This window comes from Dendrobates tinctorius, unplaced genomic scaffold (genome assembly GCF_039654945.1).
Source record: "Dendrobates tinctorius isolate UK_male_01 unplaced genomic scaffold, ASM3965494v1 ptg000084l, whole genome shotgun sequence".
NCBI lineage: Eukaryota > Metazoa > Chordata > Amphibia > Anura > Dendrobatidae > Dendrobates > Dendrobates tinctorius.
The window spans coordinates 31,230,369-31,257,954 of NW_027361752.1; the positions used below are offsets into that span (position 1 = coordinate 31,230,369).

General features: G+C 44.2%; 1 long non-coding RNA gene across 1 annotated transcript in view; it reads right to left on the minus strand.

Annotated features, from left to right (window-relative positions):
- Nucleotides 1-1,646: 1,646 nt before the first annotated feature.
- LOC141097378 (uncharacterized) overlaps nt 1,647-27,586 on the minus strand; it is a 133,907-nt gene continuing 107,967 nt past the window's right edge. The window contains exon 3 of the long non-coding RNA XR_012233937.1: nt 1,647-3,488. This is a non-coding gene — a long non-coding RNA (uncharacterized lncRNA). The remainder of the gene's footprint in view (nt 3,489-27,586) is intronic.

Consider the following 27,586-nt stretch of genomic DNA (forward strand, 5'->3'; position numbering starts at 1 on the left):
TAGAATATCTGTCCTTACAAATACAAGAAGTCATACACTTCATAAACGTGGCCTTTATGGAAGAATAGCCCCAAAAAAATCCTTTACTTACACTCAAAAATTGTAAGGCTCTTTTTTGATTTTGCCAAAAGATATGTGGGAGATTCCCCAAATGTATGGAGGAAGGTGCTGTGGTCAGATGAGACCAAAATTGAACTTTTTGGCCACCAAAGTAAACGCTATGTCTGGCACAGTTCATCATACCAAGAACACCATTCCCTCAGTGAAACATTCTGGTGGCATCATTATGCTGTGGGTGATGTTTTTTTGCAGCAGGTACAAGGAAAATGGTCCAAGGAAAGAGGAAGATGGATGGTGCAAAATACAGGGATATTCTTGAGAAAAACCTGTTTCAGTCTGTCAGTGATTTGAGACTGGGATGGAGGTTCACCTTCCAACAAGACAACGACCCAAAGCATACTGCTAAAGCAACACTCGAGTGGTTTAAAGTAAATGTATTGTAATATTTTGGAGTGGCCTAGTCAAAGCCCAGACCTTAATCCAATTGAGAATTTGTGGTCAGATTTGAAGATTGCTCTTCACCAGAGGAAAATATAGAACTTGATGGATCTGGAGCAGTTTTACCTTGGGGAATGGGCAAAAATCCCATTGGCAAGATGTGGAAAACTCATAGAGACTCATCCAGAGCGACTTGTAGCTGTAATTGAGGCAACCAAGGCTCTACAAATTATTGACTTTATGAGGGTGAATAGTTATGCACACTGAAGTTTTCTGTTATTTTGTTCTATTTGTTGTTTGTTCTACAATAAAAAGTTGTAGACAGTTGTAGACATGCCCTTTACAAGAAACTGATGCAAACTATCAAATAAAAACAATAACATTTCAGGTTGTGATGTAGCAAAAATATGAAAAATGCCAAAGAAATCTGAAGACCTACATCTTCTGACAAGCCTAAAACCTGCAGTAACCATCATTCCATCATACCGCCGCGCGACCAGCTCTACCCTCACTACTGTCTCCTCACTCATCCCTTGTAGATTGTGAGCCCTCGCGGGCAGGATCCTCTCCTCCTGTACCAGTCGTGACTTGTATTGTTTATTACTGTACTTGTATGTATTATGTATACCCCTCCTCACTTGTAAAGCGCCATGGAATAAATAGCGCTAAAATAATAAATAATAATAATGGGGTGAATACTTTTGCAAGCCAGTGTGAATGTTGCTGATCTTAAAATAAAGGCAGGGCATTAGGGTGCAAGCACAAAGTCTGCTCATCTTTAAAGCTGCCATGTGACCACGGTCAATGCCCTTGTGACAATATAGTGTTGATAGGACAACCACTTTATGCTACCTTCTTTCAGAGCCATAATTATACAGTAAATATACCAGCGTCATCAACGCTAATAGATCTACTGTTATCAACGGAAATTATTGGATCAGATAGATCTTGTTTTTTGGCTTATGGACTGTATTCACACAAAATTTGCAAAAATTTGTTTATTTGTTTTTCAAACTTGCATCAAAATACAGCAAAAAATCTTTGGCAAAATTATGCAAAATGTGTAAAAAAACGCAATTTGACAGCTATTAAATTAACTGTAATACTACTGGAGTGATAAAGTAAATTCTATTAATGATTTAACGTGATTGTCCGCAATGCATGAACCAATGCCACAGAGATCAGAGAAGAGACTCGCCTCCAACCTTAATGATTAACCTGGAACTGTTTCATCGATGTCCGCACCAGAATTTCCCGCGAGCAGCAGCGAAGCATGTTACCTATGGCTGTAATAAACTCTGCTGTTCATTGACTCATATTGCCATCTGAATTCCCAGGGAGGGTTACATACATTCACAGCTCAGTATGGAGCTTCTGTGCTGTTACGACGCTGTAAAGTACACAGACGGCAAAATTATCACCCAACAACAGTGGGAACAGAGAAGAATTCAACCAAGTAGTTGTATCGGGTTTTCAGCATGTGTCAGGGTTAAAGGTTTTTTCCAAGTTGCTGCAGACAGAAATACATTTTTATAGCCAATTGTTTACAGGATGTTTATATTAGATCACTATGAAATGTGATTATTCAAATTCCACAATGTGATCGGTTATAAAGACCTTTAAACATAATACAAGGGATTGACACCTATGAAAGACTGATAAGCAGAAGAAAGATTGGGACATTGAACAAAACGATGAATCTAATGTTTGCACATTAAAAGGCATGAACCTGGGACTTAAAGCAGGGCACATTGTTTGGAAAAGGGGATGGATGGATGGATGGATGGATGGCTAGATAGATGGATGGATGGCTAGATAGACTAATGAATACACAGACAGATGGATGGATAGACGGATGGATGGATGGATAGATGGATGGATGGTTGGACGTATGGCAAGATAGACGGATGAATAGATAGACAGATGGATGGATAGACGAATGGATGGACGGATGGATGAATAGATGGATGGATAGATAGAAGGATAAATAGACGGATGGATGAATAGATGGATAGACAGATGGATGATTGGACGTATGGCTAGATGGACAATTGAATACATAGACAAATGGATGAACAGACGGATGGTTGAATAGATGGATGGACGGATGGATGGCTAGATAGAGGGATGGCTAGATAGACGAATGAATAGATAGATATATGGATGAATGGATAGAAAGTTGGATAGATTGATGGATGGATGGATGGATGGATGAATGGATAGATGGATGGATGGCTAGACAGATGGTTGATTAGATGGTTGGATGGATGTCTAGATAGACGGATGTCTAGTTAGACGGATGGCTAGTTACACGTATGGCTAGATAAACGGTTGAATGGATAGACGGATGGAAGAATGGATGAATGGATGGATGAATGGATAGATAGACAGGTGGCTAAATAGATGGATGAATAGATAGATGGATGAGTAGATAGACAGATGGATGGATAGATGAATGGATAGATAGACAGATGGATAGATGGATGGATGGATAGTCAAGTGGATGGATAGATAAATGGATGGAAAGATAGATAGATAGATGGATGGATAGATAGATGGATGGATAGATGGATAGAAAGATACTGGGGCGAAATTAAAATCCTACAATCTCCCAACAAGTCTTAAACCCACAATCATTTTCTATGTATGGCACGATATATATAACTATAAATAATACAGTTATATGGTTACAAAAATAAACATTGCCACCCCACTGTTGCTGAACAAAACCCATTATACCAGCATCAAAATAATCAATAATGCCATTACAGGCATAGGCTGAATAATACAGCCATTAGGCTCACCTGGTGAGATGGATTCTCCAAGACCAAAGTTCGCGATGGCACTTAGGCAACAGGTGTTGGTGCAGTAGACAGGAGAGGTACACAGGAAACAGAAGAAGTACTGGAGATTGCAGGAGACCAGGAGCAGATAGCAGAGGTCCTGGAGGCTTCAGTCAGACAAGAGGCCGGGAACTGGTAGCAGAGGTCCTGGAGACCGGGAGGAGGACAAGAGCGGGATTATGTAGCAGAGATACTGGAGGATGCAAGCGGACAGAACTCCAGAGCAACTAAACACTCATATAGGCCATGGTAGATGATCACATGGGATTACACCAGACCATCTGCAAAGCTCAAAGTAGAGCCAAGCGTTCAGAGGACAGGGGAATGGGGAGTAAATCCTGGACCCAGGGACCGGTGTCTAACAACCTCAACTCTATGACTAAATATTAGCAATAAAAACACATGTGACCAAATAATAGAACCAGTCCAAATATTACCACCATGACCTAATAGTGATACAGTAGATAGCAGTTTTACACAGGCGTATGCGTTTCCACACTAAAGAGAAAAGATAACTCCAGGGAGTTACAAGATATGTCTTCTGTTACTGAAGCAATTTGTTTTCCCATTTTCTACTTTTGTTGGCCAGTCCAGAATACCATGATAACTACTTTCAGGGCACTGTCAACTTTTCCACACAAACACAATAGTGCCATAGGGCTCCTTAGATCCCCTGCACAGTAACACCATCTGTGCCTCACAAAGTAAGCACAAAAATAAAATCCCCCTTGTTCATCTACATACTAGCAATACCCCTTCTTGTGGACCCCATTCAGTAGTAATGCCCCCTTGTGTTGTCATCAACCAGTAGAAATGCCCCCCCATAATTGGCCCACATACAGCACTAATGCCTCCCTTTCTTAACCCCCTACAGCAGTAATTTCTGCCCATGTATAGAAGTAACATCCCTTTTGTGCCCCTATATAGAAATGTTAGTATTAGTATTCTTTAAAAAAAAAATCTTCTTGTAAATTTCCCATTCAATTAAAGTAGCCCCACACTGTAGTCTTTCTATCAGTTCCCTCCTTTGTGCTAGTAATAAAAAAATGAATCTCACCTGTCCCTGATCTACCTGTTCTTCCCATTTACATCCAGTGTAGATAGAAAAGTGCAGTGATGTCATTGCGCTGTCATGATTGAAGTTTACTGGCCTCTGATTGGCCAGTAAACTTCAATAGATAGTGGTGTGGCAGGGAGCTGATGGTCTCTGCTCCACTATAGTATCCATCTGGATCTTAGTCCTGAAGATGGAAATGCAGTTGAAATTAGCACTAGATGCTGGTGGCCAGTTTTAAAGAAACATAGTGTACACTGAGATGTAGCAGTTAAGACCTCACAATGTAATGCACAAGGCCCAAGTACTCAGTATACTTAAATTGTGGCTAACCTTAGCCGCTGCATGACAATGTTTTTACTTGTGAGCTGAAAAACAGTAAAGGCTGCACCATAAATTACCATGAATGATGTCTAGAACATCGAAACTGCATTACTGCCATAGAAAATAGGAAAAAAGGGGAAAAAAACGCTACATAAGGTATATATGAAATATTCATCTGTAAAATTGCAATGAAGAATACAGTAAGAAAGAAGGCACTTCCTGCAAAGATTGGCCAATATATGTGAGTCCAAGGTGTCACTTGAAAGTTGGGTCCCTGTCCTGATATGTCATGTCATCTCTGCTGGGCTAAAAAAGCCTACAATTTATGGGGCAGGAATGGACCAGCTAACTACTTAAAATCACCTGTGGCTAATGGGAGTGGGCCAAAAAGGCTTTGATACAAATAGAGAAAAAGACCCACACATCCAAGCTAGTGTGAACAGGCACCAACCCAAAAAAAGCATACCAGTTGATAATGTTTTACTTGTGCACATGGACTGAGAACTGTGGTCCCAGAGAAAGGGAGAAATGTAGTCTCAGAGAAATGGAGATGTGTTCCTAGAGAATGGGAATAAGGTGGTCCCAGAGAAAAGAAATAAGGTGGTCACAAAAAAAGAAGGCGGTCCCAGAGAAGAAAGAAAGAAGTCCTGAAAAAAGGGAGTTAATTGGTACCAGAGAAAAGCGTCCCAAAGAAAGAAAGTAAGGTGGTCCTAGAGAAAGGAGTCCCAAAAAAAGGGAGTAAGGTTGTCCCAGAGGAAGGAAGAAAAGGGTCCCAAAGAAAGGAAGTAAGATGGCCCTAGAGAAAGGGGTCCCAAAAAAAAGGGAGTAAGTTTGTCCCAGAGGAAGGAAAGAAAGGGGTCCCAAAGAAAGGGAATAAAGTGGTCCCAGGGAAAGAAGAAAGGTGGTCCTGGAGAAAGGGGTACCAGAAAATGAAATTAAAGGATACCAAGAAAGAAGTCACAGAAAAATTGAGAAAGGTGTCCCAGAGAAAAGGAGAAATGTGGTCCCAGAGGAACTGAGGAAATTGTTTCATAGAAATAGAGATTGATGATCCCAAAGAAAGGGACCAGAGAAGACACAAAATGGGTCCCACAGGAAAACAGAAAGGTGGTCCCAGAGAAAGGTAGAATGGGGTCCCAGAGAAAGGGGTACCAGAGGAAAGGAGAAAGGTAATCCCAGAGAAAGGAGTTTCATACAAAGGGAGGTAGGTGGTCCTAGAGAAAGAGACAAAAAGGTCCCACAGAAAGGGAGATAGGTGGTCCCCCCAATGATGGACACCAGAGATTGGACACAAATAAGCAAAAAATTGTGAAAGGTAAGGAATATGTATTCCAAAGATTTTATCTCCTGAATATATTGTCTGTAGAACCAATGTTATTCAATGATGATGGGAATGTACTACATCACAGGTACAGACTATGCGCAGACTGACATGATAAATAAGATCACTGCAGACGAGTAGGTTCTGGATGCCGTATCACTGCATTAACAAAAATCAATTTTTCTGATTCAGGGAAAGATCCTTTTGTAGACATAATTAGACTTCATTCATTTACAACACGGTCCATTTCCAAGACGGATATACCTCTTTTTTCCAGTTCCTGCCAGAAAAGCACATCCTCTTCGACATGGATAAAAGTCATATTTGATACATTAAAGCTCCAAGTTAAATTAGATGTGTTTAATCCAGCATTAATGAAGTGATTAAGTGTCCGCTGCCATCTGTTCGGGTGTTAAAATCCGATTCTGAATCTTTAACATCACATAAATCCATAATAGAAGATTTGCTTCCCTCTGGTCGGGACATGTCAAGCGGATGTAGATTTTTAGGTCGTTCTCAAATTGTACTGTCACTTAAAAATACATATATTCTCTTCCATAATCACAAGAGCATTCTACTTGTCCTGTAATGTAAAGAGGACCCATCACCAGTCTGGGGTGGTCTTTTTTATTTAATGAAAGAGCGGGCAGACCAAGAACAGAGATTTTTATAAATATGAGTCAGCATCAAACATATGCAGAGTGCTCTCTAATATACCCTGAAAGAACTCAACTTTCTGGCAAAATGTGGGTCAGAAGTTCCTGGATGTTGGATCGTGACATACAGAGTGGGATCCCACAACCTTGAATGGTCCTACCCGCAGTGAAAGCAGCAAAAATTGGCATATTATCACAAGATTTCACTCTTTGCACTAACTAACTTTGACGCATTATTTACTAAGCGGGGGTCAAATGATAACATCATTAGAGAAGTGAATAAACGATGCATCAGCGCTGGGTTAGTGCAAGGAGCGAGATATCAACCTTGCCTTGACATTGGTTAACTGACAGGCCCAGCACTGGCTTGTCATCAAGACCTAATTAACATATATATATAAAATTATATAATATAAAAAAGGATGGTCAGCGATTGTTATTGCCAAAAGGAGAAGTCTATAAGAGTTAAGGTTTGGGTGCGAGTTTGCCATCTGGCAGAAGAGCAATTTTTCCAATTCTTTGAATTACAAGTTGGATGATGTCAGTGCTACATCGACAACACAGAAGTGAGATCAGGTGAGTATGTAACAGCCCAATTATTGGTTATATGTTCTAAACCAATCACTAACCACCACTGTGATCCCCTTCAGACAGCGATTGACTTTTTAGGCTGTAAGGAGAAGAATCCAGCTAGGCGTGCTTCCTTCGTGACGGGTCCGGAACAATTGGCGCTGTCACCTCTCTTGCAGGGTGGGAAGCGTAAGGCTTCAGACTACTCTATACTTGAGAAAAGAGGCGTAACTAAGCTGAGGGAACTACAGCCCACGAGTAATCAGACAGTTTGGGTGGGAAATACGAGCGCGCAGGAGTCCTGTGAGGAGGCTCGAGCTGAGAGACTGCGCGAAGGTTTAGGTCCGGGCTGGAGAGGACACAGCGAGATGACTAGAGACTATTGAAAGAGTTTTGGTCCGGCCTCACTATCACCATGGGCATCATTAACATGGTGGACACCGCTGACTCTGCCTAGAACATTGACTGAGGGTGACAAGGTTGGTAAACGGGATGCAGACGCGCATCGAAATGGTACGACCAACCGGGTCGCCTGTGGTGAACTGTGCCTTGAGTGTGCTGTGTGCCTCCATTGTGTTGGGACAATCACAGCTGGTGATGAGGACGATTTTGTTCTCTCCGCTTCCGCGATTTCTGTGTCCAAGACCCATATTCCGACCACGAGGAATCTCCGCATTATCAGCACAGGATAATCAGGAAACATCGCCATCATAGGATTCAAGACACTGTTTTCCTAAGGACTGCAACAGATCCTTACTGCGTCACAGTCCAAGGGCCATCAGCGATATTCAGGATTCCAACTGTGACTGGTGCCAGAGTGATAAGTTTATTACTGTAGAATTTGCTATTAGCCCATTCCTGTTATTCTAGCTAATTGTCTGTTGTTACCAGCTGTTTTGGGGAAAATTATCCCTCAGTTCCGTCCCTGTGTGGAGAATCTGCTGTAAATAAACCCCTGTTACCTTTGGTCTGTGTATGGTCCGTTACTGTGGGTCGCCCTCCCAGGGCTGTGGGGTACTCGGTATCGGACCGGTGTCGGCGGGATGTGTCACAGCAGCGGTGACCCGGTCCATGGCCCTGGGCGCCCAATTATTAGGGGAAGTTTGAATGGTGGAATGTAGTTGATTAAATGAATAGTTTGTGACGCCACCTGTGGTGTTCGGCAAGTGAGATGTTAAGCCGACGCTGCATGCAGGTCCTCTGGGACTGCAGCCTTCAGTCATGGCGCCGGGGAGATCCAGCATAACCTCCTTGCGCTCCACAGGCCTCCTCCCGTCTCCTTCCAAGATGGCGTTCTCGCGTTCTTCTTCCTGTCTGAGCTCTTTTCCCGCCACTGGCTTCCGCTCCTCCTTCTTGGTGCGGCGACTTCTTCCAGCTCCTCCATACCAAGCCAGTATACGACCCCCTCGGGGGGTGGGCCATGTCGCTATCGCATAGTAATTCAGGCAGGGGAGGCCCAGGACGGTTCGCGGTCTTTTCTTAGGACCTCCCAGATTGTCACGCCCTTCTTCACCGCACCAGCGGCCATTTTTAACATTCATTTCACAGTCTATTAAATTGGGTCTTCTGCACGTTTTCAAAAACTTTAAGTCTTAGGCACACAGAACCCGATGGTGTCGGGTCTCGTCATCCTGTTCGTGATGCCAAGTTTGGGTCACCCTCCCAGGGCTGTGAGGTACTCGATACCGGGCCGGTGTCGGCGGGATGTGTCACAACAGCGGTGACCCGGTCCGTGGCCCTGGGCGCCCAATTATTAGGGGAAGTTTGAATGGTGGAATGTAGTTGATTAAATGAATAGTTCGTGACGCCACCTGTGGTGTTCGGCAAGTGAGATGTTAAGCCGATGCTGCATGCAGATCCTCTGGGACTGGTGGTGTGGTGCAGCCAAGATGGTGAAGCTCCCCACAGGTGGAGCCGTAGTCCCAGGGCAGTGTAGATGTAGGGGTAGAGGAGAGGCACAGGTGGTGTAGAAGCTGGTACCCCGATGTAGTGGCACAGGGTGTGTTAGTGCAGGATTAATTGGAGGACACCAGGGCATGTAGTTCCAAAGCTATACTCACAGTCTGTAGTACACACAGAAGGCCTGCCTCCGTGTTGTGTCCTCCGGGTCAGGGACCCAGTCAACCACCAGGTCAGATGGAATGCTCCCTTCCAACACTCCGCCAACATGTGCCTTTCTGAACGTCTCCTCTTATAGCGCCTTCGGTGTGAAATACTCCTAGTACTGAGTTACACTGGAGTTCCTCCTAAGAACCATACTTGTATGGCAGACAGCTGTAGCCTGCTTCAGGGACTCCTTACTCCTGAGTCCCGGCTCACTATCCAAGTTGCTGTTGTGCCCCCAAGTCTTAGATGGGAGTAGTGCATTTACAGCTCACTACTCCACCGGTGTCTGCTGTAGGACCATTAGTATCCATACAACCTCGGGGACCGGGCCCCGGCTTTGCGCTTAGAACTTCTAGGCAGCGTTCTCACCTAACCCACGTCCTGTGTTCCCTTTTACTCCTTCGTTCCGTACTATTCTCTCCTTCTTATGGAAAATCAGGTTTCTGTTCAATATCTTTCTCCTTCTTTCCTTTCCCATGCCAGCAGACCTAGGTCACTGAGGTCTGCTGCAACACCTCCTTCCTCCATCCCTCTCCCAGGGATCTTCTCTCCTCACTCTCTACTACTGATTGACCGACTGACCTGAAATCCTAAACCTTCCTGCTCTTTTATGTATTCTAACTCCACCTGCCTCCCAGCACGTTTCGTGTTCCAAGCAGGGAGCCACCAAAGGTGCTCTGCTACACTCCAAGCAGGGAGCCGCAATGTGGCTTTGCTGAACTACTGTGTTGTGTGGGATGCAGGTGTTGGAGCGTGGTCAGGAGCCTCCAACTTACCTGGATGGTGGGGTACCACACCTCAGGAGGAGGTGCAGTACCTCTGTGGCAACTGAATCCTCAGGGGCACCACACTCCCCCCCGTTAAACACAGCACGTCTGCAGGCTGCAAGTCAAACAGAGTTAACAATACAGGAACATACAAATTTTTATATTGCTGAATAAACATTTCTTATACTAATCTTCTCAATATGAGAGGCACTCATCCTTGAACGTTGCAAACAATTCTTAGTTAACTATCTAAAGTCTTAATTCAAAGTGCAAGTTTCATCATCAACCTATTTCTTCATCATCTTTCCTTTTTCACATTTTCTACCCTTCTGTCATTAGCTTAAAGTGATAACCGCTAATACCTGGTTCATCACCTACATTTTCCAAATCTTCATTCTTTATTCAAATCTCTCATCTCTTTATTAAAACATTCCTACATCTTATATGAAAGCTATCATAAAACACATTATCAAATACTTCACATTAAAACTTTCAATAATTCTTGTAAGTGCTGGACACCGCTCCCAGCCAGGATCTCTTGCAGTGTCCTTTGATTGGAGTCATGCTCCAAAGGAGGTAGACGTTGTCTTCGCAAAGTGTCTATGTAAAACCAAGAGAGGGCACCTAAAGAGGTGCAAACTATGTACAATAACAGTGCTGGACCATTCAGCATTCATGATCTCTGCAGTTCAAGTGTGAAAGCTGCCATTACAACTGGGCAACAACTGGAAAAACAAAACTAAACCATGATGATCAAAATAGAAAACAAAAGGCACAACGGTGCAAATACCCTCCTGGGTAACGAGAGTTATTTGTTTTTGCTGGAGATTGCTAGTGGTGGTCTCCTCCTGGGATTTCCGGAAACTGGTTACTGGAACTGCTTCCAGGGGAGAAAAATGCATTGGCAGTCCGCAGGTAATCCTCTTCCATCGGAGTCAAATTTGCAGCTTGCTGTACTATTGGCTGCAGGACTGGTGTTGATCCAGCTTGGCACATGGGGGTAGGCACAAACTCTGTTTTGGTAATCACTGGGGGTGAAGGGGCAGTAGACGGTTGCTGCCTGCAGGTTTTGATGAGATCCTCCGGGACCCATCTGATATTCATCGCATACCAGCCTCTCAATCCTTCACATCTGGTAAACGTCACGTGATCTCCCAGGTGTAGGTTTCTGGCAGGGTGCCCCTTCCTCAAGTGTGATTCCACATCCCTCCGATTGAAGAACAGATCGGAGATTCGGCTGGGGTCATGGATAAAGCCGAACCCCCTCTCGTGGTTCACATTTAAAACGTATCCCCAACCTGCGGAGTCCCGGGGACCATAGTGACCGGCACGGACCTGCTCTTTCCGGTCCAAGTCAAGGCCCAGCATAGCCAACTTGCGCTGCTCCCTCGCCCGCTGATCGGCTGCCAGCTGGTGTATGGTCGCTTGGTAGTTAGCCCAATTTTCGTCTTCCTCCCGTGCTTCCCGAGACAGATCCCAGTTCATCGTGTGCTGCGGCACCACCATCAGGGGCTCCGGTGTCTCCCCCGGGGGACTGGTATCCCGGTCCCAGACCAGATCTAACACAACCTGGCCATCCGCTGTGACCGCGGTACACCCCAGGGCCTTCCCAGGTGCAGGGGCATCAGACGTACCTGGAGCCTCCTGGCGGTGTGGTCTCTGCTCCTGTGCAGGCATGGTGGCAGTGGGTGCTGTTCGGTGGGATACCGGGAACGGCGGTGGAGCTAATGGCGGCTCCGGGTCCGCAGGGGTCTCTGAAGGGACCTGCGCGGCCGCGTCAGGTCTGGACGGGAACTCTTCTTCCTCCGCTTCGGCTCCCAGGGCCTTGTACAACTCCTCCGGTGGTAGCGGCAGAGAGGGAACACTATACGCTGCCGGTGGTATGGCAGCGGTCGCAGGCTCCACAAGGTCTGCCTGGAAAAGATCTGGTGCAGCAGCGGCGGGTACCGGTGTCGCTGGTACCGCAGGTGTAGGCCCCTCCTGGGCGTGCTGCAGATTCAAAGTCCATAGCGCTTCCTGCCTCAGTTGCAGGCGGTGCGTCAGCTGGGCTATTTCGTCCTCCAAATGCTGACAGTTCATCTCGGACACTGGGTTGGAGCCTTCAGTCATGGCGCCGGGGAGATCCAGCATAACCTCCTTGCGCTCCACAGGCCTCCTCCCGTCTCCTTCCAAGATGGCGTTCTCGCGTTCTTCCTGTCTGAGCTCTTTTCCAGCCACTGGCTTCCGCTCCTCCTTCTTGGGGCGGCGACTTCTTCCAGCTCCTCCATACCAAGCCAGTATACGACCCCCTCGGGGGGTGGGCCATGTCGCTATCGCATAGTAATTCAGGCAGGGGAGGCCCAGGACGGTTCGCAGTCTTTTCTTAGGACCTCCCAGGTTGTCACGCCCTTCTTCACCGCACCAGCGGCCATTTTTAACATTCATTTCACAGTCTATTAAATTGGGTCTTCTGCACGTTTTCAAAAACTTTAAGTCTTAGGCACACAGAACCCGATGGCGTCGGGTCTCATCATCCTGTTCGTGATGCCAAGTTTGGGTCACCCTCCCAGGGCTGTGAGGTACTCGGTACCGGGCCGGTGTCGGCGGGATGTGTCACAACAGCGGTGACCCGGTCCGTGGCCCTGGGTGCCCAATTATTAGGGGAAGTTTGAATGGTGGAATGTAGTTGATTAAATGAATAGTTCGTGACTAGAGTTGAGCGATACCATCCGATACTTCAAAGTATCGTATCGGATGGTATCGGCCGATCTTTAAAAAAAGTATCGGTATCGCCGATTCCGATACCGGAAGTCCCATTCAAGTCTATGGGACTTCCGGTATCGGAATAAGAAAAACCCTTTCCTGCCCTTGTACAGCCTCTCTGGGGTCTGTACGGGCCTTTCGGGGGGCTGTGCCGGCCTGCCAGGGGGTCTGTGCAGGCTCCGGTGGTCTGTGCCGGCCTGCCGGTGGTCTGTGCAGGCTCCGGGGGGCTGTGCCGGCCTGCCGGGGGGCTGTGCCGGCCTGCCAGGGGGTCTGTGCAGGCTCCGGTGGTCTGTGCCGGCCTGCCGGTGGTCTGTGCAGGCTCCGGGGGGCTGTGCCGGCCTGCCGGGGGGCTGTGCCGGCCTGCCGGGGGGCTGTGCCGGCCTGCCGGTGGTCTGTGCAGGCTCCGGGGGTCTGTGCAGGCATCGTCCGATGGGACTACAAGTCCCATCTGGCGATGCCTGCTACCATGACAGTGATTGACACATTAGCCAATGATGGGACAGTAGTAGTCCCATCATCTGGCTAATGTGTTAAATGTAAAAAAAAAAAAAAAAAAAAAAATTACATGCTACATTCATACTACATACTACATACATGCTACATTCATACTACATACTACATACATGCTACATTCATACTACATGCAACATACATACTACATATATACTACATGCATGCTACATATATACTACATGCATGCTACATACATACTACATGATACATACTACATATATACTACATGCATGCTACATACATACTACATATATACTACATGCATGCTACATACATACTACATGCTACATGCATGCTACATACATACTACATGCTACATGCATGCTACATACATACTACATACATGCTACATATATACTACATACATACTACATATATACTACATGCATGCTACATATATACTACATGCATGCTACATACATACTACATATATACTACATGCATGCTACATACATACTACATGCTACATGCATGCTACATATATACTACATACATGCTACATATATACTACATACATACTACATATATACTACATGCATGCTACATACATACTACATATATACTACATGCATGCTACATACATACTACATGCTACATGCATGCTACATACATACTACATACATGCTACATATATACTACATACATACTACATATATACTACATACATACCACATACATACTACATGCATGCTACATATATACTACATGCATGCTACATACATACTACATATATACTACATGCATGCTACATACATACTACATGCTACATGCATGCTACATACATACTACATGCTACATACATACCACATATATACTACATACATACAATACATTCATACAATACATACATAGACATACAGTACATATAACATAGAGTAACATACTTACCAATACTTGTCACATTGTTCCCCGAAGCCATTGTCGTCTACGGAATAAATATTAACATAACAAACCACAAAAATACTCACCCACGATCCGAAGCAGTCCACGAGTGTGTCCCACGACGATCTTGGGTAGAGAACTGCAGCATCAGCTGATGCTGCCGTTCTCTACGGGCTGCAGGAATCCAATGACGGAAGGTAGGTATCCTTCCGCACTGTATTCCTCCGCCACTTAAAAAAAAAAAAAGTCCCTAGTCTCACTTTATGCCATTGCTGTGTGGGAATTTCCCACACAGCAATGGCATAAAGTGAGACTAGGGACTTTTTTTTTTTTAAGTGGCGGAGGAATACAGTGCGGAAGGATACCTACCTTCCGTCATTGGATTCCTGCAGCCCGTAGAGAACGGCAGCATCATCTGATGCTGCAGTTCTCTACCCAAGATCGTCGTGGGACACACTCGTGGACTGCTTCGGATCGTGGGTGAGTATTTTTGTGGTTTGTTATGTTAATATTTATTCCGGAAAGACAATGGCTTCGGGGAACAATGTGACAAGTATTGGTAAGTATGTTACTCTATGTTATATGTACTGTATGTCTATGTATGTATTGTATGAATGTATTGTATGTATGTAGTATATATGTGGTATGTATGTAGCATGTAGTATGTATGTAGTATGTATGTAGCATGCATGTAGCATGTAGTATATATGTAGCATGTATGTAGTATGTATGTGGTATGTATGTAGCATGTAGTATATATGTAGCATGCATGTAGTATATATGTAGTATGTATGTAGTATGTATGTAGCATGTATGTAGTATATATGTAGTATGTATGTAGTATATATGTAGCATGTATGTAGTATATATGTAGTATGTATGTAGTATATATGTAGCATGCATGTAGTATATATGTAGTATGTATGTAGTATATATGTAGCATGCATGTAGTATATATGTAGTATGTATGTAGTATATATGTAGCATGTATGTAGTATGTATGTAGCATGCATGTAGTATATATGTAGTATGTATGTAGTATATATGTAGTATGTATGTAGTATATATGTAGCATGCATGTAGTATATATGTAGTATGTATGTAGTATATATGTAGCATGCATGTAGTATATATGTAGTATGTATGTAGTATATATGTAGCATGTATGTAGTATGTATGTAGTATGTATGTAGCATGTAGTATATATGTAGCATGTATGTAGTATATATGTAGTATGTATGTAGTATATATGTAGCATGCATGTAGTATATATGTAGTATGTATGTAGTATATATGTAGCATGCATGTAGTATATATGTAGTATGTATGTAGTATATATGTAGCATGTATGTAGTATGTATGTAGCATGCATGTAGCATGTAGTATGTATGTAGCATGCATGTAGTATATATGTAGTATGTATGTAGCATGCATGTAGTATGTATGTAGTATGTATGTAGTATGTATGTAGTATGTATGTAGCATGCATGTAGTATGTATGTAGCATGTATGTAGTATGTATGTAGTATATATGTAGTATGTATGTAGCATGTAGTATGTATGTAGTATTTTTTTTTTTTTTTTAACATTTAACACATTAGCCGGATGATGGGACTACTACTGTCCCATCATTGGCTAATGTGTCAATCACTGTCATGGTAGCAGGCATCGCCCGATGGGACTTGTAGTCCCATCGGACGATGCTTGCACAGACCCCCGGACATCAGCACAGCCCCCCGGCAGGCCGGCACAGCCCCCCGGCAGGCCGGTACAGACCCCCACAGGGTGCACAGCCCCCCGGCAGGCCGGCACAGCCCCCCGGCAGGCCGGCAGAGACCCCGGGCAGTCCACACAGCCCCCCGGCAGGCCGGCACAGCCCCCCGGCAGGCCGGCAGAGACCCCCGGAAGGCCCGAAATGACGGCGCATCATGATGCGCACACACCGCGCATCATGATGACGTCAGGCCGTCAATCAACTGAACTTCCGATTCCGATGCCGAATTCCGATATTGAAAAAATATCGGAAGTCGGTATCGGAATTCCGATACAGCAAGTATCGGCCGATACCCGATACTTGCGGTATCGGAATGCTCAACACTATTCGTGACGCCACCTGTGGTGTTCGGCAAGTGAGATGTTAAGCCAACGCTGCATGCAGATCCTCTGGGACTGGTGGTGTGGTGCAGCCAAGATGGTGAAGCTCCCCACAGGTGGAGCCGTAGTCCCAGGGCAGTGTAGATGTAGGGGTAGAGGAGAGGCACAGGTGGTGTAGAAGCTGGTACCCCAATGTAGTGGTACAGGGTGTGTTAGTGCAGGATTAATTGGAGGACACCAGGGCATGTAGTTCCAAAGCTTTACTCACAGTCTGTAGTACACACAGGTGCCCGCCTCCATGCTGTGTCCTCCGGGTCAGGGACCCAGTCAACCACCAGGTCAGATGGAATGCTCCCTTCCAACACTCCGCCAACATGTGCCTTTCTCAACGTCGCCTCTTATAGCGCCTTCGGTGTGAAGTACTCCTAGTACTGAGTTACACTGGATTTCCTCCTAACAGATGTTCCCAAGAACCATACTTGTACGGCAGACAGCTGTAGCCTGCTTCGGGGACTCCTTATTCCTGAGTCCCGGCTCACTATCCAATTTGCTGTTGTGCCCCCAAGTCTTAGATGGGAGTAATGCATTTACAGCTCACTACTCCACCGGTCTCTGCTGTAGGACCATTAGTATCCATACAACCTCGGGGACCGGGCCCCGGCCTTGCGCTTAGAACTTCTAGGCAGCGTTCTCTCCTAACCCACGTCCTCTGTTCCCTTTTACTCCTTCGTTCAGTACTAGTCTCTCCTTCTTATGGAAAATCAGGTTTCTGTTCAATGTCTTTCTCCTTCTTTCCTTTCCCGTGCCAGCAGACCCAGGTCACTGAGGTCTGCTGCAACACCTCCTTCCTCCATCCCTCTCCCAGGGATCTTCTCTCCTCACTCTCTACTACTGACTGACCGACTGATCTGAGATCCTAAACCTTCCCGCTCTTTTATGTATTCTAACTCCACCCACCTCCCAGCACGTTTCGTGTTCCAAGCAGGGAGCCACCAAAGGTGCTCTTCTACACTCCAAGCAGGGAGCCGCAATGTGGCTTTGCTGAACTACTGTGTTGTGTGGGATGCAGGTGTTGGAGCGTGGTCAGGAGCCTCCAACTTACCTGGATGGTGGGGTACCACACCTCAGGAGGAGGTGCAGTACCTCTGTGGCAACTGAATCCTCAGGGGCGCCACAACTGCATTCTACGTGCCTGCTGATATCGCACAAGGCATTTTCTGCATGTTGTGACTTCATCAAATGTAGAGACCAGTGGCTGAGGGAACGGGAGCTAGCGGAAGGGGAAAATTTATGCTAGGTATTGCTTCTTTTATTTTTTTATGCAACTCAGAGCTCTTAACCAAAAAGGCAAACGTTACACAGCGCCATCCATAGAATAATAAAAATAGTTGACTTAAAATATAGTGGCACAAACATAGATTGATTTAAGTGTTTTTTCAAATATTTTTTGTGCAAAAGTAGTAAAACCTAAAAAATATAAATTTGGCAACTCATGGAAGTTAATATGTATTTCTGTGCAGCTGTCACGCTCAGTCCGAGGATTGCGATGCACCTGTCCTTTTATAACCCCTGATGATGTCACACAGTCAGCCCATCACAGTAATGCCACTACCAAGATTACAGTGACGCGCAGGCAATCCCTGCATTAATTGGATGTGCAACAGGCGCCAAACATGTGGGACGGGGATTCGAGTTTGAAATCGCGCATGGGCTAATTATTGCCGATTAACGAGCACATCCGAGCACCTTGACACTCGAGTGACATCTGCGTTATCGAGCACGTTCGCTCATCCCTACTCAGTTGTCATCCGTATGGCTTCCATTTTTATACATCAGCAGCTATTAAAAATTAGAATAAATACAGTTTCTTATGTTCACATAGCCATAAAAAATGCTATGTGGTTGATCTGCATGGGATCTGATTTTTTTGCCCTAGTCGCAAATGGGCAAGTCTCATCTGAGATATAGAAGAAGCACACAGCAATACGTTCTATGAGTACTCTAACATTGGTGCTTTTATAATAAAGACATCAGACTTCACAACATAAAAGAACCTAATTATATCTTGAACTGCTGGATGCTCGTCCTAGAAAGGAACTTCATTAAAATGCTTGAGAAAATAAATATTGATTACAAGAAGAGCCAATATAAATGACTAATATAGCGCAAATTAGATGCGAATAGTAATGTTGAGGATTCGGCTTATAATAGAGGGGGCTTTTTTTATCTTTAATGAGAATTTGAAGAATTTTTCATTTGGCCAAGTATATACATCATAGCCTCTATTATTAGTAGCTGTTGTTATCCTCAGAAGAAAGAAAAAATTCTAAAAGTAGCAGAAAAGTTTGTGGTGTTGGTATAAGAAAAAAAATCTATATTTTAAAAATATCAGAAAGTGGGTTGAGTGGGCTCTAGGAATCAACTTGGAAACTGGGCAGAGGTCATTTTAGTACAAATTATTCCTATACTTTATTAATTTATCCAAATGACTTTAATGCAATCTTTTAATCTTTTCAGAAGTTGTGTTTAATTTTCTTTATGCACCAAATGTATAATGTTTTTTACTTTATTTTGTGTGTATGTGTGTCTGGCAATTTGTGAGTTACAATGGGTCAAATATTTGACATATTTCTGTGTTAGGATATGTGCCCATGATGCCTTTTAGACACTGGCGTTCCAATTAAGATTTTGAAGCAATAATAATGAAGCGATAATAATACTTTCATTAAAGTGTCTTATTTGGTGTCTTCTTGGTCGTTTTTGCGGTGTCTTTGTCGCCTTTGGTTTTTGTTATAGGTATATAAAACTAGTGAGCGCCTTACAAGCCGTCTGAAGAATGGTCAGGTCACTTCTTTTAGCCGCTTCATGGATTTCACAGCCTGAAGTTGATAAAAGAAGCTCAAAAAGTCATTTTTACATTTCAGTGCATGTGTTCTTTATCTATAGTACTTTTTAAGTGTTTTTTTCAGGAGGGTTCCTGAGCAGACCAGCCTGAAAAAATGTTGCATGCACATACCATTAAAGCGGTTTTCTGGTTAAAAAAGGGGAGTGGGCAAACAAATAAAGGAATAAAGGAATAGTGGACCTTCCCCATTCTTCCCCACTTATGTTCCATTGGTCTGTTGGTTACTGGGATCCTGCTGGTCTCTGCTTCCTGGGACCTTTCGACAGGCCGTGCATTCTGACAATCACCGACTAAGGTGGGTTACTAAAGTGGCCAGTGATTGGCTGTTCAGGCAGATCCTGGAACTCCCTGTCTGTCAAGATGGGAATCAGAGACAAGAAGCATCCCATTTAACTTTGGAACAGGAGTGGTGTGGGATCAGGGGAGGGGAATATTGAACCTTTTCTTTATAATAAATATGGGATCAGCATATGAATTATTTGACCTTAAAAATCTGTAGTCTGGTTACGAAAATTAAAGGACACCCAAACTGAAGACAGCAGAATGACGTACAAAAAAGGCAGCTAAATTATTTAGACTTTTTTGCCAAACTCTCCAGAAGGCCTGTTACTCCAACTTTGTGATCACTACAATTCATAATATTAATTTATTTAGCGGTATGATATAGACTATGCAAAAAACTAGTACTAGATGTTAGAATCAACTCATGAGATGGATTCATGAAGGCTAACACATTGACTCAGGGTGTGGTAGGGGGCCGGATTGGGGGGTGGACCACTCTTTACCCTGTCCGGATGACACAGACACCAGGTGATGCAAGGACGAGGCGGAGACAGATTTCAATAGTAACAGTTCCGGATTTATTCGTCGTCCTCCTGACGACCACAACCACGCACCGCAGCCTCTTTACAGTTCTCTGTCTCCAGGCCCGGGTACCTGCACCTTTGCTCCAGTCGAAGTAACGTCCCTCGCGGATCTTTCGCTGGGGCTGTCCTAGACCAATCTATCACCCAGCGCTTCACCTGCCCGAGGTCGTCGTCCAATCTGTACCCCCGGGGCCTCGTCTGTCCTGCGTTTCGTCGGGTCAGGGCCACCCCCCTGACTGTCTCTTTGCTGTCCATCCCCTGGTCGAGCTCTTCTCTCTTCACCGTCTTCTACCAAGCTCCTCCCGGGACTAGCCTGCCTGGAACCCTACCCTGTCTTATTTATCCCCTCTCACCGGGAATTCCCCTCCTGGGTTCCTATCTCCCCGCCCCCCATGACTAAGCGTCTCTCAAGCCATAAGCTGATGTTAAGTCCTGAACTACTCCCCCTTGCCATCTTGTGGTCATTTCTAGGTACTGCACTCTCTTGTCCACCTTTCCCAGCTGTCACCCTTCTATCCTGTCAATCTCCGTCTCTGGTGCACAAACCGTCCCCTCCTACTACCAGTCACGTCTGTCCGTCAAGTCACCTTCCCCACAAGGGTGTTGGTATAGCAAGCTGGAAAGATCATGGAACAGTGAGGACTTGGACAACCAGATGTGCCGGACAAACAAGAGAAGTGGGGCTCACCAGAAGCCACCTAAATTAAGAGAGCAGATGTAGAGGAAAACTGAAGAAGCACACAGATGTAGATAGAAAGTCAGCAGCAGGTAGCAACGTACTGTGAACTAATAAAAGTTTCTGCAATCCAGAGGAAAAATTGGCGCCACTCACAATCCCATAAAAGTTCTTCTTTACTCAATGAACCTTAAAACAAGGATGCAGTAGAATGCAGGCACAAAAACGGTCCTTTATTTTAAGCACCCGGAAATCCCAAACAAGTTGCAAGGTGTGTGTGGATGTCCATTGGCTATGCGCGAGTTCATTAATGGTGCTGGTGCTTTTTCTTACCGCATATTAATAACAGTTTCTGATGCTTACGGCAAATGATGTGTTGACAAGCAACAGATGCAAGTAATGTGAGCAAACTATAAGAAGAGTTTGTGGGGCGTATGGCAAAGGATGACAAGTGTACGTATAACATTAAATTACATCATGCATGGCACCCTTATTTGGCTACTGTATGTTGAGGTATCATATGAGCAATGTAAAGAAGCATGCACTTATGTGGCACTGTACAGATTATTATTTCTGTCCTTTACAGTGGTGGTGTTATGGAAATATATATGTATATGTATTTCATCTAGATCCCACTTGCCTGCTATAGGCTATATGCTATATACTTATGTACTCATATATACTCTATATACTCATATGCACACTGATACATATTCACAGCTTGAAATTTGAAACCAGTTATTGGAAATGACCTGCTACCCCCCATGAGCCAGTCTGGGGAGCTGATGTTATCTCATGATAGCATTGTCTTGTGACATTTGTCCCAGACATACGGAAGAGGAAGTTAGGCCAGATGGTCCAAGCCGATATTGGAATCTTGCTGACATTATAAGACAAGGGACAGTAAATCATCTGATGTCTAAGTCACCTCAGGTTGGACACCCATATATGTTCATGTATTTAAACTGACCAATTAGATAAGAAGTTCAGCCTTTATGTTAATGAGTAACCACTCCTTTGTACGAACTAATAAAACCAAGTATATTCAATAAACTTCCAGAGTTCTGCAGGAAAGGATTGCTTCTAACTAGGCTTGGCGTCTTTCTTTCCTTGAGCGCTCAATAAGACTCTGTCTAATTAGGACAGGCCACAGCACACACAGGAATATATCTATCCATATAAATTTCTACAACAGTGGCACTGTATAGTTGTTATTTACACAGTTGTATGGACTGTACAGAAGTGTTGTTTACAAAAATTATCAAATCAATCGATTCTAAAAAAATCAATTTCATTGCAAATTTCAGATGCTAATCAGTTTGAAATTCTTAGGATTAGATTTGCTGAAATCCAGCAAAATTGTCACAGGTTTGCTGTATTATATGACGAGGAGCCTAAAAAAATAAAGCTACTTTATTCACCTCTCCTTGGTCCTTTGATCTTTCCCTCCTAGTTTTCTGGTGTCTCCTCTTTGGCCTTATTCTCATTCCAAGCCTTCCGGTGGGCCAGTGTCAGGCGTCACGCTCCCTTGTGACCATGCTACACCTAGTCAACAGCAGCACCAGAAGAAAAAAATACAGGAGAAGCAAACCAAATAGGAGTCGATCAAAGGACCTGACGGAGATAGGACAGGTACGGATATTGCTGAGGAGAGGCAAGCATAAAAGTTTAATTTTTTTAACCCATTCTTGGCAGATTCGATTCTTGCTAAATTTATTTGATGTGAATCACATCCAAACCTCACTCCTTCCACTGTCTCTGAATAGATAGTCTTTGCTCAAATTTTATATCAGAAGATTTCCTAAGTTATTTGGTCATGTGGAACTTTTATCTGGGCACCATGTTGCTTAGCACTTGTATTATACTTAGGCACAGTTTGGTAAAGTTGACCGAATAAAGTAAAAAGCTCCAAAAGAAGAAACAACACAAGGAACTAATTCATGGTTGATTCTGCTCATTAGTGAGTAGAGATGAGCAGATCAGGTAAAAATTTGAATTTGCCTGCTCTCGGGGATTTTTTTCAGATATTAGTTTTTTTTCCAAAGTAGTTACTCTACATGAATGTTATTTACCTTTATATACTCTATGGTCTCTGTAGATCCAAGAGACTAATAAACATAACATAACATTCTTATACTCAGTTCATCGCTCACCTCTCCAGTCCCTTTGCTCCTCACTGTCACCAGTCTTGTCCTCATCCCATCTTCTGATCTACGCTGCTTGTGCTGAAATCACCAGGCCTTGCAAAATGAGTAGAGAATTTTGGCTCCGATAAGGTCCAAGAGAGTTTTGCGCAAGAGCGCGTAAGGTGACAACATCAAGTTATCCTATCGTGCACCGCAGCCTTGCGTACACGCGAACAAGTATTGTTGCTGAATCTTGTTAAATGTGGATTTTTGTAAAATTTCAAGTAGATTAATTTCCACTACAATTTATTTTCTGCTTACAAAAACCAGGAATATGGTGCCAATTCAGGACTGGTGTTGCACATAACAGTATCAATGAAGGAGTTCAATGGAGTACAGTGCACCTAACTCATTAGGTAATTAAGTATGCTATTTAATGAATTAGGCTTATCTGTTACCCGGTGTGAGCTGCCGCCAGAAATGTACTTTAGTTGGGGACTAGAGTACATGTCTGGAGTAAGGGCCCCGTCACACATAGTGACTCACCAGCAATCCCGACAACGATATGAACTTGTCAGGATCGCTGGTGCATCGCTACATGATCGCTGGTGAGCTGCCGAACAGGCAGATCTCAGCAGCGATCAGGACAGCGACACGCGGGTAACAAGCGACGCACGTCGCTTAGGCCTCTTTCACACTTCAGTTTTTTGTGTCAGTTAAAATCCACCAAAAAGGCAGAAAAGCGGATCCGTTCCTAACTAATGTGAACGGATGCCATAGGATCCGTATTTTGACGGATCCGCAGAATTAAGAATTTTAAAGGAACCGCTGGCCGGGGAGAGAGAGAGAGAGAATTTTTTTCGTCCGCCAGAAAGGATTTCAGGGTTAATTTTCTCCCTGACTTCCTTTCTCCGGGCATGCGCACTGGAAAATGCGGATCCAACAACAAAAAAAACGTTTCAAGGTCCGTCCAGGCATGCCGGCGGACGCAAAAAATTTGGCAGATCCTCACAAAAGCAGATCCAACGGATGGCCATCCGTCAAGATCCTCCAGTAATGCAACTCAATGGGGAAAAAAACGGATCCGCAAAAAAAAATGGCAGATCCGTTTTTTTAAAACCTGGCGGATTTTGACTGATGGTCAAAAACAGAAGTGTGAAAGAGGCCTTAGAAACCCAATGTGTACGTTAGATACCAGCGGGCTGGTGCAGGGAGCTGGTAACCAAGGTACACATCGGGTTTCTAAGTGCCGCGCAGTGCTTAGAAACCCGATGATTACCTTTGTTACCAGCTCCCTGTACCAGCACGCTGGTATCTAATGTACACATCGGGTTTCTAAGTGCCGCGCGGCACTTAGAAAACTGATGTGTACCTTGGTTACTAGCTCCAGCTCGCTGATCGCTGGTCTCCCGCCTGTCACACGCAGCAATGTGTGCTGGCCAGTGGGAGACCAGCAATCCAAAAAATGTCCAGGGCTTTCCGCAGCGATCAGCGATTCCCGGCAGGGGGGCCGGTCGCTGATAAGTGTCACACACAGCGATCTCGCTGGTGAGATCGCTGTTGCATCACAAAACTTGTGACTCAGCAGCAATCTCGCTAGCGAGATTGCTGTGTGTGACGGGGGCTTAAGATATCCCACTATAGTGGCATAACTAGTCATGAATTTGATAGTAGCTACTTCCCATCCCACCCATGCTTCCTCCTTGTTGATGTAGGTAGTTAGGACGGGCATGTAGATGCAAATGTTGCAATATTTTTTCCCAACCTCCAAGCTACACAAAAATATTGAGGCTTATTTAGTGAATTGCTCCAATGTTCTCACATTTCCTCTTACCAGTACAGCTGGAGTTATGAGTTCTATGGACCCCTGGTCAAGCAAACCTATTACTACTCCATAAAACTCCTTGCAAAGTGAAGAATGTCAAGTTTTACCAGTAACGTTCTATAGATGTTTCCTTCCATGCATTTCTTGTTGGCTCAAGATATCTCGAAGTCAATACTGCGAGATGACCAACTTTGAAAAAAAAAGAGCCCTTGTGCGTTACTATCGGCATAGGGAGGAACAAAAACTTCAGCTAAAAGCAAAGCTCCATTCAGGAAAATCACGTCTTTAACATCTAACCTTGGCGAGGTCAAAAAGGAGAAGATTGTTGTCTGCGATATGTGATAAGAACTTCCAAATAACACATTTCTCCCTTTTCATTGGGATTTTAGCAGTATAATATGACAGAACTTATTCTGTAAATTGCGGCAAGTAAGAAAAGAGTTGAACATTTGTGACAATGTTAACAACAAGTACAAATACAATAATGACGCTCATTATATAAATTGTGCTGAGGCTTTTAGCAGCAGTGACAAATCCACTGGGACACTCAATAACACTTCATGGTGGGTGAGACGAACATCGGTGGAGAACAATTTACTCATAAGCAAAGGAATAGATTCATACTGAACAAAAGGTATATTTTCCCGTTATTAGACCATTAATCTGTTTTTTCTCACATCCACTTGATGCACATTAAAATGGACAGTCATCCGCCCCAATACAACACTATTGAGAAAACAAGAATCAGTAAGGCTACTTTCACACACGCGTTAGGAGGCGCAGTGCAGGGCCGCCGCTAAGCTCCGCCCCCTGCTGCGCCTCCTCCGGTCAGCTCCTCCTATGGGCGCATGATGCTGTATGCGACCTGCGTACCCTATATTTAGCGTTGGGTAGGCTTGCCGTACGCTGATATGCTTTTGCCGGCGCATGCGCCCTTTTGACGCTGCGTTGAGCGCACAAAAATGCAACACGGTGCGTTTGGCACATGTCAGCGCAGCGCCAAAAGGGAGCATGCGCCGGCAAAAGCACACCAGCACACGGCCTGCATACCCAATGCTAAATATAGGGTACGCAAATCTCATGCAGCGTCATGCGCCCATAGGAGGAGCTGACCGAAGGAGGTGCAGCAGGGGGCGGAGCTTAGTGGCGGCCCTGCGCTGCGCCTCCTAACGCAAGTGCCAAAGTAGCCTTACTTGGAAAAATTAAAGGGGCTGTCTGGGGAGTGATTTTTCTTTCTGAAATGCTGCAAATTGGTTAAAAATGAAAAATCCTAACTGTACTGATCCAAGTTTTGATGCTACACGATCCAATGCCGATATCTAGTGACTGATTACTGCATAGTCATCCCGCTACAGGGACATCTGACCACTGCAACTGATCACAGGCTAAAGTTAGGCTTTTCATGCATGAAGTCTGGTTTCTTAAAGAGCCAGCATCCATGTAATGAAGAAGCCAGAATGAACATAACACAACTGAGGTTGACCAATTACCTTATTGGCCCAATGCAACAATACAGTTCAAGGATATCATTTCTGTAAAAGGTTGTGGCAAGACTTCTTAGACCAATCCCCTTACACCTACTAGTTATCAGCACTGTAAGAAGCAATTTTGGGGGGAGGCTAAAATATTTGTTGCAATTGGGTTTGATTAAAATTTTTGCAAAATTTGCATTTTGAGGCCATTTATTTCCTTGCTCATTGAGGTTGCAAAATGGGATTTAAGGCACCACTCCAGCATTTTTTTTATTTATTGCAGTGCTGGATACTTACCGTCTTCACCTATGGCCGCCGCTCCGGTCGGTCTTCAGCAGTTTGTGACCTGTCAGATCGCTCCAGTGTTTGCTGGCCGAGCCAGAGGTCACTTTTCCATACAAGTCATTCTAGCACTAACAGAATTGCATTGAGAGTTGGTGACATAATTTCTGACATCTGGCCAATCAGATGTTGTGGTCACAAGATGGCACCACGAGACTGAAGCGGTGCAGATAAAAGGTGAAGACGATAAGTATAAAACTATGGCCAGAGACCTTAGATTAGAAGCACTACTCCAGAGATAACAAAAATTCAGAAGTGGTGCTTTAACTAAGTATTTGTCTCTGAGCTCACTCTGATGGGAAGTTTGTACCTATTACATCTGTATTTTACTCTTTTACTGAGTTCCTCTAAGCTGATTTAAGACCACAAACCATATCAAATAAGACCTAATCTTTCATGTGATCACAAGTCAAAGACAGGTAGGGTTACAAACTTTCTATCAGAACTAGCTCATTGACAGATTCTTCTGCAGCCAGTGATAGATACTGTATAACAGAGCAAATTTAAAAAATATAAATATAAATTTTTCACTTAAAAAAATTGATCCTGAAGTTGTCCATATCTTTTTAAAAGGTCATATGTCTAAAAGTTGACTTAGTTGCTTTGGTTGATCTCCTATGTGGAAGTTTAGTTTACTCCAGTATTTGGAGAAGACGTTATGGGATGGGGGTCACAATGGTGGTAGCTTTGTATTTTTAGGCTACACTGGTAACCGTTTCTGAAACTTATTCGAATGTCCATCGGAATAGTAAAGTCATCCGACATGTCTACAAAAACTGACCGCAAAGAGTCATTTTCAATCTTAGACATCCACAAATGGCAGATACAGTTAGAGAGGACACAAGACGCATTAGAACAGACTTGTGCAGTTTATGGTGAGTGACTAATTACTTTGTATAGATCGGCCCCTCTCTAAATAGTGCATAAACATGTCCGTCATGATTTACTTTCCCGGGCTTTGGAGTACAAGGGTTTAATGAAGCAAAAAATAGATGACTTTATAC